Raw genomic sequence first — 12,781 nt, forward strand, 5'->3', positions numbered from 1 at the left:
TTTACATAGGACCCATTAGTAGATGAGTGGATAAAAAAGCTGTGATACATTTATACAATGGAATACTACACAGCCATAAAGAAGAAGAAAATCTTACCTTTTGTGACAGCATGGATGACCTGGAGATTAATATGCTAAGTGAAATAAGCCATTCAGAGAAAGATAAATGTCCTGTGATCTCACTTATGTGTAGAATCCAATGAACAAAATAAACTGATGAACGAAACAGAAACAGAGGCACGGATACATGGAACAGACTGAGAGCTGTCAGAGGGGAGGGGGGTGGGGGAGACTGGATGAAAGATGAAGGGATTAGCCAAAAAAACATACAGACACAGCACATAGACACAGACAACAGTGTGGTGATAGAGGAAAAGGGGGGGTGGGGGCAAAGCAGAGGTGGGCAAAGAAGAGGAAATGGGGAGAGACTTTGCTTGTGGCCATGGGCTCATGGTGCAGTGTGCAGATGATGTTTTGTTGAGTTGTACACTTGAACCCTATATGGTTTTGCAAACCAACGTCACCCCAATAAATTCTATCTAAAAAAAAAGGATTTTACACAGGAGAGGTAAAGAATATTTCCAAGACAGCTATGTAGCAGGTCTATGAGGCAAAGTTGGAGAATGTCTCCAAGGTGGAAAAAAGAAATACAATCTGATGAGTTTTATAAGTTTTATAATTCTGTCAGACAATACAGAGGTTACTATGCCAAAGAGGGTAAAAATGAAATCATTAACTCCAGAAAACACTAAATGTTTTACAGGAAGTAAAAGCAATCATGCTACATGAAGTCATAATAACCAAATAAATATAATTTATATTATATAGTTAAAAATTTAATTGTCAATTGATTTTAAAAACTCAACTATTTGGAAATATAAGTTTCTAGGGGTGAGGGAAGAGGAAAGGGAGTGTGGAGAATATAATACAGAAAATGCTAGTCTTCCCCACTGTGAAGTCTCCAGATTAATGTCCAATGCTGAAAAAAAAATTTAAAGTAACATTATAAGCATGTTACTTATAAAGTTAAATATCAAAATAACAGCCCCTGCGAGAGAGACTGATAAGGACAATGAAGCAGGGAGTTGCTATTTGACCTAGGCATAGTCTGTATAAATATATTACTTAAAAACAAAACACTGTTTTTAAAAAATTTAATCAGCTAAAAATCTGCTCATGTCAGAAAAATCTCCTGAAAGATGCTGTAAACTCCTGTTGTTCCCATAGCCCATCCTCTTTAATCTCTCTTTGGTATTAGAACCTACCTCTCTTCTCAGCCTTTCCCTATGCACTGCCTTTACTTTGGAAAAATGTAAGATACTCCTACTGAAGTAGTTCAGGTGATTCTAACTACTCCTCTGACCATATTTCTGTCTCGCACCACCACTCCAGAACTTGGGCAGTTCTATGCCCTCCTAGGCCTGGGTGATACCTCAGCCATGATTGAGGACTGCCCTACAACCTGACCTCCTACGCCAACCGTTAGCCTTTCCTGCCTGGATGTTAGCAAACAACCTATGACAATATTATACTAAGTTTCTGCACTACCTGACAGGACACTATCTGATCTGTCACCTATTTCCTTGCCTCAAAATTTGTCAACAGCATCCTCTTGACCTTGTTTACCATAGCTAAGCTAAGTGGCCTCAACAGGGCATTTCTAGAATCCAAGTACCATTTCTTCCCAGTCTGGTCAACTCCTAGGCAAGCCAATTCCTGTCCCATAATCACATATCAGCCACCAAAACAGACACCAAACCACCATCACAACAAAAGTTGCAGCCCCAAAGGCAGAGAAGCTGTAAGGCAGAGAAACTGTTAAATAATACAAAGATTTGTGGAGAATTTTAAACCACTGGTCGTACCAAGTTCAACTTATTTTTTCTAGCCAGAAAACAGCTCATCTAGTTCAGACTGGGGATCTGTTACAGTGAAATTATAATCCCTCTGCTGGAGTCTACTCCCTAGGTCAGGCCAATGTGCCAATGAATGCTTCATTCACACCTCTCACTGATTACACCCCTGCCCCAGTTAGGAACACGCAGGCTGAGGTGCACATTTTCACACACAGGCTCTTCTGATTCATTATGTCAAGACTATACACCATACTTTGCAGATCACGACAGAACCTCGACCCACACATTAAAATAAACACACAAGAAATATCGGGCATTTTTTTAGGAAAAAAGCCTATTTTCTCTCTGGCATTCTCAAAGCAACATTTTAAAGTCTTTAGAAGTCTTTAGCAATGTTGTCAACTCCCACTAAGCCAAGGTAATAGGGCAGAAGAGTAGCAAATGTGAAACGCTGCTTAGAGCAAATAAGCAGTTCAAATGGACTTACATTATTAGAATTATTTCTACTTGGCTTTTGAGCCCATCATAATTTTTTAATGTATTTTCAAGTTAATAGTAAACTGGGTATTAAACACCAAAGTGTGGTAACAGAAGGACGATATGGGCCTAGAGGATAGATGGATGATGCCGATACTTAATCCTTGCATCAGCCTTGTAAGGCAAGGGCACTAAGCCCAAGCTCAGAAAAAGTATGTAACTTTGCAAAGGTTCACAGCTAATTAGTGGTGGAGCCAGGACGGGGTCTAGGTCTTTCTGACTTCAAAGTCCATTATACCCACTAGGCTATATTATCTTCCCTCCTGACTAAGCAGATTTTAAACTGATGAAAGCAACTATGAATTGAATAGTCTAGTTATGGATAATGGGAAACTGACTCTTTCCCCCTATTGACTATTCAGATGAGAATTATATACCCAATAGTCTGCAGTTAACAATATGAGCAGTTGGGTGGAAAGTATACAAGATATAAAAAATTAGTAATCAATATTTGGTACTAAATTTTTAACTAATAAAACTATAACAAAATAAATTGAATGTCAACAATATGACAAAAGGAATTACACTTTCATCACTTATCTGTCTCCTTTTTTAGTTTCCCCAAATTATCTACTCTAAAGATTACACTTTCCTTTAATAGTAAAAAACTAAGACAGAGCCACACGGTGGGAAATCCAGTGCTTTGCCCTGCCACTATAGATTCTGTATCTTCACATTCAACCAACCCTGGTTTCTGCTGCCCACTGAAGTCTCACTCTGGTTCACATCTTGCCTCCTGCTCGTATACTCTGCTCTCCCCTGGCAGTTTTTCTCAAAGTACTAGCAACCCAGTCTGAGGGGTACAGTGATGAAAACAAACTATCTCAACAAACCACTCAAAATGGATTACAATCCAAATTCCCTTGCAGATCCCAATAAAGAGAACTTCCAAGTGTCCGACTTTCCTCCTGGAGTCCCCTTGGCCTGAGGCAACATGACTAGGCTCTCTCTCCCTCATTTTACTTGTTTCTATATCTGAAAGGTCCTGTTCCTAAACTATATTTCAACTACTTCCTTTATTTTTGTCTAAACATTTTGGGGATCTGGGCTATGCCTGGTGACATCTCAACTCTCTAACAACTCACAATTTAAAGTACCCACCCCCATAAAAGAGTTATCTCTGTAAGAGGAATCCAACCTTGTTCCTGAGCCAGGGAACTCAAACCAGAGCCAGCTTTTCAAAAATCTTTTTTTATTTATCATACAATTGACTTTTTTTAGTGTGTAATTCTATGAACGTAAGCACAAGTAACCATTCAATAAACGTTCAATAAACATTCATGTATAGTTATTGTGTGAGAATATGTTTTCATTTCTGTGGAGTAAATACCCAGGAGTGGGTATTTTAACCTTCCCATATCATTATTTTGAAGTCAGTTTCTTATACACAGCATATGGCTGGGTTCTTTTTTTTAAAATCTAATACAATAATCTCTGTATTTTTATTGTTTTGTTTAGACTATATTTAATGTAATTATTGATATGTTTGGATTTTTTACTTACCTTTTTACTATTTGTTTTCTGTCCCATTTTTCATTGTTATTTTTCCTCATTCCTGCCTTCTTTTTCATTAAACATTTACTAGTATTTCAGTTTAATTTATTGTTTGTTTTTTACTATATCTCTTTGTATAGTTACTTAAGTGATTGCTCTAGGGATTACAAACTAAATATTTATATTTTCAGAGTTTACTTAGAATCAATACCATTTCAAGTAGAATGTAGAAATCTTACTACCATATAGGTCCCTTTACCCCTTCCCTCTTTAAGTTGTAGTAATCTTAAATATTACATCTGCATACATTGAAAACTCCATCACAGTGTTATAATTTGTGCTTTCAATCATCAGATATATGTTAAAGAACTCAAGAAGAGAACTGTCTATTATATTTACCCAGACATCTATTTCTACTGCTCTTCCTTCATTCCTGATGTTTCAAAATAGTCCTTCTGGTATCATTTTCCTGCTGTCCAAAAAACTTCCTTTAGCTATTGTTTAGAATAAATTTGCTGGCTGTGAATTTTCTGACTTTTTCTTCACCTGAGAATGAATGTCTTTGTTTCACGCACATGTATAAAGGCTATTTTTTTGCTTGATACAGAATTCTGGGTTGACTTTTCTTTTAGCAATTTAAAAAAGTTGTATCACTTATGGCCTCCATGGTTTCTGGGGTGGAATTCAGTCATTTCAATAATCATGCCCCTATAGGTAATATGTTATTTTTTTCTGGCTGCTTTCAAGTATTTTCTTTGTCTTTAGTTTTCAGAAATTTGATTGTGATCTGTCTGGGTATGGATTTCTTTGAGCTTATCTTGCTTGGGTTTACTGGACTTCTTGAATCTGTAGGTTTATGCCCTCTGCCAAATTTGAAAATTTTCAGTCATTATTATTTTCAGTGCCACATTCTTTCTCCTCTTCTGCTGAGACTCCAATGACATGAATGTTAGACCTTTGTTCTTGCCCCACAGATTCCAGAAATCCTGTTTAATTTTTTTAAAATCTTTTTTATCTCTTATTATTTAGGCTACATAATTTCTATCGCTTTGTCTTCAACTTCACTGATTTCTTTCCTCTGTCATCTTCATTCCATTGAGGCCATCCAGTGAATATTTCATTTTGGTTATTGTACAGGTTCTTTTTTATATCATCTATTTCTTTGCTAAGAATTCCATTTTTCCATTTGTTTCCCAAGATTTTGAGGCAACTTGTTGAACATTTGTATCACTACAGCTTTAAAGTCTTCGTCAGATAATCCCAACATCTATGTCATTCCAGCACTGGCATCTGTTGTCTGTTCCCATGCTAGCTGAGACTTCCCTGGATTTTTATATGCTGAGCAAGTTTGGATTGTACCATGAAAAAAATTGATTATAAGACTCTGGGTCTTATTGAAATCTGCTAGTGAATGTTAACAATCTTGTTTTAGTTTTCAAAAGCTATTTGGATGTATGCCCTGCATGTACCATATGGCGTCCAGTCTGGAACTTCTGTGATGATCTATTTATTAGTTCAGTTCTCAAACTCATCCATATGCTATGTAGGACCAGATCCACACAGACACAACTCAGAGGTAAGCCCATAGTTCATAGATAACTATATGGAATTGCTTTCCTGAGCTCTTCCTTCTCTGAGAACCCCAATACTTTAAGGTTTCCTGGGGCTCTTTTTTAGCTCTCTAGCCTACATACTGTACTCCCACAGCTGTGCCTGCCTCTGGAGCCTAAGGGCAAGAGGACCGGAGGGGGAAAATGGTAAACTCAATGCCATTTCAGTGGTACTCTGAATTCTAGTCTTCTTTCCCAATCTACCTGCCATTATTTACTTTCCAGCACCCTCGAATAGCTGCTCCAGCCATTCTGTCCAGGTTTTAATATTGCATTCAGTAGGAAGGAATGTGCTTACTCCATCCTGCCTGGAACTAAAAACCCAGAGCCAGATTTTTAAAATAACATTTTTTTCCTGCTATGTGTTTTTTTAAAAAATCAGAGAAAGCCCATAAACTGTCTTTGTTCTACTTGGGAACAACAACAAAAAATGGATGATAAAAAGCAAAGGAACAGCTCTCCCACAAATGTTCATCTAAAAGTATGTTTAACCTTCCTCTACAGTGAAGGGCTGGATTCCTGAAAGCAGGGAGAATCTCTCAGCAGCTGATACTTCATTTAAGTTATCCTAGTATATCAAACACTTACTTGTTTAATCCCATGTAGGACTGCCCAAGTCTTTCCAACTAAAGAATCAGAGAGAAAGATCGTTATGACAGAGTTCAGAGTAGTATTTCTCAGTTCAGGGACAGATGACTTAAATCTTGGGCCTTGGTGTTCATATACAGAACCCAAAAATACTTATACACTATGAAAAAGGTTTCTGAGGATATTTTATCTCAAAGCCATAAATCTAAATTTACCATATATGCTTTTGGATGCAATAAGCCAAATACACTGACTAAGTGAATTAGAACATATGGAGGCCTGTCACAGGCAATGGGAGGGAAGAAGTATTTGTGTTTTTGAGTCATTAGCACTCCACTAGTCAGAATAAAATCAGCTGCAGTGACTCAGTTATTTTCAGAAACTCAGAACTGCCAACCGTGGCATAATCTGACTCCTTAAAAGGATTTAACAGAGAAAGACTGTAAATTAGGAAACTATCTGATTGCTCTGGTAGAGAGAATCCTAAAAGCAGAAGGGACCTCTGTGGTGGGGACACAGTGGTGAATATAACTTTGTATCGTCAAATGCCCGAGTACTCCAGGTGATAATTAAGACCCTCCAAGAAAACAGAAATCCTAATCCTCAGGCACAAAATACTAACAGTCCCTCAAAGGTCAGCTCACACGTTACCACAGATGCTTTCTCCTTTACAGAGCTTTCCTTTTCTGTACAATGACAGCACCAGAGTGCCTGCCTGGGTACCTAGAACTGAATGTAAACTATAGGAAGACTGCCTCACATTAAAGAAATGCTAGGAAACACCTGTGGAATATATAAAGTCTTTAATATCAAAATGCAAATGTTAGGTGTTAAGATGTCTGATATGACTGCCAAAGAAATCACAGACATTAAAATGCTATGATTCCTGCCCAGCCAGTGTGGCTCAGTGGATTGAGCATCATCCTGTGCACCAAGAGACCACCGGTTCAATTCCCGGTCAGGGCACATGACCAGGCTGTGGGCTCAATCCCCAGTAGGGGGCATGTAGGAGGCAGCTGATTGATGTTTCTCTCTCATTGATGTTTCTCTCTCTCTCCCTCTCCCTTCCTCTCTAAAAATCAATTAAAACATATTTTTAAAATGCTATGATTCTGGGGGTGGGGGTGGTGGAAGGAGTTAATGGGGGAAAGGGGGGACATCTGTAATATTTTCAACAATAAAGATAAATTTTTTTAAAAAAGCTATGATTCCTAGTAAAGGAGGAGAAAATGAGCTGGTTATTTCAAAATCCCTGGAGGAGTTCATGGATATTTCAAAGTATCATCATCTTTACAGTGGGAATGGAGTGGAATGGAGAAACTAAAACATTTTCAAAAAATACACGAATCAGAAGTACAGAACCAAGACAGGCCCATTTAGAAAACAAATTAATCTGTGTTAGATCTACTAATATAAATAGAACATAATTAAGAAATCCCAGTTTCCCCCACTTCTGTTTGTCTCCTTTACTATAGAAGGCTTCCTCAGGTAGGCATGCTCCTTTACTACATTTCCAGCCCCTCTCTCCTGTCTCTGGAGAATGGGAGGTGGGGCTGAAAATTCTAATCTTCTAATCATTGCTTGGTCTGTCTGGTGACCAGCCCCCATCTAGGAGCCCACCCAGTCACCTCATTAAAACAAAAGATGCTCTTAGTGCTCTTATCACTTAGGAATTTACAAGGTTTTAGAAGCTCTGTGCCAAGAATGGGGTAAAAAACCAACTATTAGAACAAGAGATGCTTGTAGTGCTCTTATCATTTAGGAAATTATGAGGGTTTTTATGGAGCTCTGTGCCAGGCAGGAACTAGGAACAGAGACCGATATATATATGTGTATATATATATATATATATAATATATATTTTTTTTTTTTTTTTTTTTTTTCTATTATCTCATAAACATTTATTCTCATCCAGAATAAAAACTTACCCCTCCCAATTTTTACCATATACTACACTTAACCACTTGCACTATTTTACCTCCTTAGAGCTCAAATATTTTAACTTGGGCCTCCTTGGAAGGCAGCCAAAACCCATGGATTGACCCAAAAGAGAATAAAAACCTCTCTATACTAAGTCACAAAATACACACTGGAAACTGACATGTTTTAACTGTGCAATCACAACAAAATACTTGCTAATCCACTTCTTTTCAAAGAGGCTGTGTAAAAAGTCCCTATTTTTGTCTAACTATTTAAACTGTGGTAAATGTAGTAAAAACTATCTTTGATTAAATCAAATGATATAGAGATAACAAGTTTATTAGCTTTTAGAAAAAATCGGGGACATCTGTAATACTGTCAGCAATAAAAATATATATATTTTTAAAAATGAAGGATCAAAAAATTGAAATTATGATGAAAACCCTATATACCTCCTAACAAAGTAAATAGTAGACACTTACTGTCAGTATACTACCCATCAGACCAAACTTTAAGGCAGACATTTTGACAATATTCCATAGGCTTTAGAATTTTGCATAGTCTTCGATACAACAGTTGAATTCCTACAAATATATCCTAAAGAAATACTGTACATTACATTGCAATTAACAGAAAAAAAAATTAGAAATAAATTGCAATTATACACTAAAGTTGAAATATGCAGTCTTTTAAAAAGCTAATATGAACATGATCATCCCAGAAAAATATTCATAAGATATGAAGAGGAAATGAATGCTACAAAGAAGTATTTTAATATGACCTCATTAAAATTATATTGATGTTTGAAAAATTCTGGAAGGCTATATTTCTAAGTCATAACAATGTCTTTTTGTTCAGGGTGATAAAAATGACTCTCTCAGTAATTGATAGAACAAATAAACACAAAATCAGTATACAAAAAATTTAGAAGATCTGAACAACACTATCAACCAACCTGACCTAACTGACATATATAAATACTCTACCCATCAACAGCAAAATATACATTATTTTCAATAGCAGACAGAGCATTCACCAAGACAGACCATATTCTGGGCCATAAAACAAATCTGAATAAATCTAAGAGATCCGAAATCATACAAAATTTGTACTCTGACCACATGGTATTAAAATAGAAATCATTAACTGAAAAATATCAGTAAAATCCCCATATATTTGGATATTAAACTACACATTTTTAAATAACCCATGGGTCAAAGAAAAAAATCATAAGCGAAAGTATTACAAAGTGTTATGAACTATATAAAAATAAAAGCACATGGAATACAGCTTAAGTGATGCTTAAAACAAAATTTTTAGTATGAAATGCTTATTAGCATAAAAGAAAAGCAGCAAATCAGTGAATTAAAATTCCACACTAAGAAACCAGAAAAATTGTGACGGCTGCTCCTCTCACTGCTTGAAGCCTTAGGTAGTGGTATTTTAGTCCATCATATATCTAAGCTGACTTGTTTTCAGTCAGAGCACCAAAGGGATGGGTTGGCTGTCCATCAGTGCCTTCTGATTTTTTGCAGAATCAAACAATTACCAAAAAAAATTTTTAAACCTAAAAAACAAAATTTAGTAAATTAAGCACTTAAAATAAACAGACGAAAGGAAATAATAAATATAAGAACACAAATCGATGAAACAGAAAACAAAAAAAGTTTTAGAAAAATCATTGAAACCAAAAACTTTTTATTTGAAAATATTAATAAAATTGATTAAACTCTAGCCAGTGTAATCAAGAAACAAACAGAGGACACAAATTACCTATATCAGAAAAACAAATCTTATAGACATGATGAAGAGAGTTTTGGAGATAAATGGTGGTGATGGTGGCTCAATATTATGAATATACAGTATTTAACACCACTGAACTACACACTTAAAAATGATAATTTTTAAACACCAGTGAGCAGTGGCTATTACTCTCTGAAATTTTTTGCCAATGAAATGGATGAAAAAATGGTATTTCATTTTCACTTTCATTTCTCTGAACATATCTGCATCTATTCACTGGTCATTTGCAAGCGCACCTCTATAAAATGTCCATTGTATTACGGGGTTGCCTATCTTTTTCTTATCAACTTGAAGATGCTCTGGTATATTAGAGATATGACACCTCTAACTGTTAATTCAAAGCAATTATTTCTCCCAGCCTACGACTCGTCTTTTGGCTTTGTTTATGGCCTTATATCATAGAAGATGTTTAAACTTTCATGCAATCTGCCAATCATTTCCTTTATGGCTCCTGGGCCACCTGTCTCACTTTAGAACCCCAAGGTTCTAAACACATGCACCTATTTTTCCTATTATTTTTGTAGTGTTACTTTTTACATTTATGACTTTCATACATTTGGAAGTTACTTTTGAATATTGAGTGAGCTAGAGAGTCTAGGTCTATTTGCAGGTGAACAGCCGATTATATAGACTCCATTTATTAAGTAAACCATCTTTTCCCACTGAAATGCCCCATTATAATGTACCTAACTCACCTGGGCAGCCATGCAATCTTGACCAGAAATAAATTCTGCATAAAAGCCTAAAAGAAGTCAAAGTGCCCTAGTACTTTATATAAATATGCAATTTACAGAGAGCAAAATTTAGAGTCAAGAATGCATTAAGGTAAGGAGAACAACAGTAAAAGTGAAAGAAGACCGAAGCAGGCTGCTTCTTGACTAGTGGGTCAGGTCTTGCCATGGTGGCCAGCCCAAAACAAGTGACAGAGAGTAGTCAGTTAAACTAAAACAGAAAAGGATTCATTTTTCTTGAAGTCTTTGGCTCCCTCTAGTCTTTCCCGTCACAGAGCTTTCTTTTACTGGTTGGTTTCATCCACATGCACTAAAGCCTGAAGCTCTCCTGGCTGGACACTCAATGGTCAGTCCTAAGAAGTTCTCCAGACAGCTCCATTTGGCTGAACACTGCCAAAGTGAATGGGTCACTTAAACTGAACAAACTTAAAACAGTGATTTTCTGACCCAAAATACCTAAATCAAGGCAGTTAAATGGTAATCCATAAAGTGATTTAACTAAGGGATGGCAGTGAGGTTTGTTTTTTTCTTAAGCTCATAAAATGATAAGGAAAAGAAATTCTAGGTCTAGTGGCCCTGCCCAACCCTGGGTGAAATGTACTAACACCCTCCCCTCATTCAACTTATATCTGGTCATGTCCAGACGTGAGAGAGAGGTAGGGGTGGGAGAGAGAGAGAAAAAGAAATATCAAGTTCATTGCTCTCTGGGCACTGGTCCACCCCTCCCCACTCTTAATCACATTTTGGTGGTGTAGAAGTATAAAAAGTGGCTATTTACAAAACCTAAAGATGAATCCCCCTCCATGAGAGGGTAGCAGAAGTTTTATGACAAATTAGAATAATAAAGAAGAAAGGAAATAGGCATCTAGTCTATCTGAATTTTCCCTCAGTAACCAATAGGAAAGCATGAAATAACCAGAATGACTACAGTATATTTATTGTTCACCACTTATGTCGCTCTATTGCAAATACTAGAGGCATTCATCAAAGCTTTTCTGCTTTAAAAGCAGAATGCAGTGAAGAATGTAGAAAAGAAAGATGGGCAAAGCATGAGCTAACACTCATAAAGACATCAAAGAAAACTTCCAACCTCTCATTCATGACTAGCTGGTTTGAGGCATCCCTATCATGTGCTACCTCCCAGTAAATAAAAACACTCCACAATTACTGCAGCCTTCTTTCTTTTGTATGAAGGAGAAAGAGCATGTAATGTGTGCCTCATGCAAGCTCAGCATGACTGAGATCTCCATTTTTCCTACCTTTCCTTTCTCTCCCAGTTCCCAACATTCTTACTTCTAGCTGGGCCTGGAGACCAGCATTGCCTATACCTCCTTGGAGAAAACCAGGGGACTTGCAACCTAAGAGCAGAATGGTCCCCACCTTCCTGCGCTCCCTATTTTGACTTTGTGCCCAAATAGCCTTGAGTACTATATAGACAGAAGGTAGAACTTGCTATCTCAATCAGCACAATCTATTTAACCATGATCGGTGCTAGTCACATAGCAGTAGGCCAACTCCAAATCAATAAAAAGATTCCTTTCACAAGATAAAGTACACAAATTGACCACTAAACAGTATCTAAAGTGGGAAACAGGTTTTCTTTATTGTTAAAGATTCTCTGCAAGTTCTCATTAATCTGACTTTGAAAAGAGGAAAAAATGAGCCTTACAACTCTCTTCCTAGCAGTATGAACAACTAACCCCCCACCAGAAGTTAACAGGTTGAGATGCTATTGTGACTAGGCCTAATGGAAAGTTCTCAAACACTCTCAAATTTTAGTGAGGTAAATCATATTCCTTTCCATAGTCCCTGAGTCCACTGCAAATGTTTCCATTTCAATAGCTGACAGAGTAGCAAAGGAGAAATGTACTGCAAAGGAGAAAATAAAACTTTCCTCTTTATTTATTTACTGATTGATTTGAGAGAGATAGAAAGAACATCGATTTGTTGCCCACTTGTTTATGCATTCATTGGTTGAGCTTATATGTGCCCTCACTGGGGATCGAACCTGCAACCTTGGTGTATCGGGACAATGCTCTAACCAACTGAGCTACCGGGCCAGGGCTAAAACTTTCAATAGAGCAAGCTGATTCTGGCATCCAAAAAAACACAACATTGTGGCTTTACCTTGTTGGTAAAGCACTTGGGAAATATAAGCAGGGTTTAAATGGGGCCCAGAAAAATCTTATAACTATATCAGTGAGCTAAGGAATTGGTAGGAAGGATAAATTTCCACATCGCT

The 12,781-nt window shown here is 36.9% G+C and overlaps 1 protein-coding gene and 1 non-coding gene across 3 annotated transcripts in view; one reads left to right on the forward strand and one right to left on the reverse strand.

Annotated features, from left to right (window-relative positions):
* Positions 1–12,781, reverse strand: part of HERC3 (HECT and RLD domain containing E3 ubiquitin protein ligase 3) — a 104,717-nt gene that overhangs the window by 66,403 nt on the left and 25,533 nt on the right. The gene's annotated exons all lie outside the window — the stretch shown is intronic.
* On the forward strand, positions 9,404–9,552 carry LOC148094444 (small nucleolar RNA SNORA79). Its single transcript, XR_015716529.1, has one exon. It is a non-coding gene; the product is annotated as a small nucleolar RNA SNORA79 (small nucleolar RNA).

This window comes from Miniopterus natalensis, chromosome 1 (genome assembly GCF_054644295.1).
Source record: "Miniopterus natalensis isolate mMinNat1 chromosome 1, mMinNat1.hap1, whole genome shotgun sequence".
Classification (NCBI taxonomy): domain Eukaryota; kingdom Metazoa; phylum Chordata; class Mammalia; order Chiroptera; family Miniopteridae; genus Miniopterus; species Miniopterus natalensis.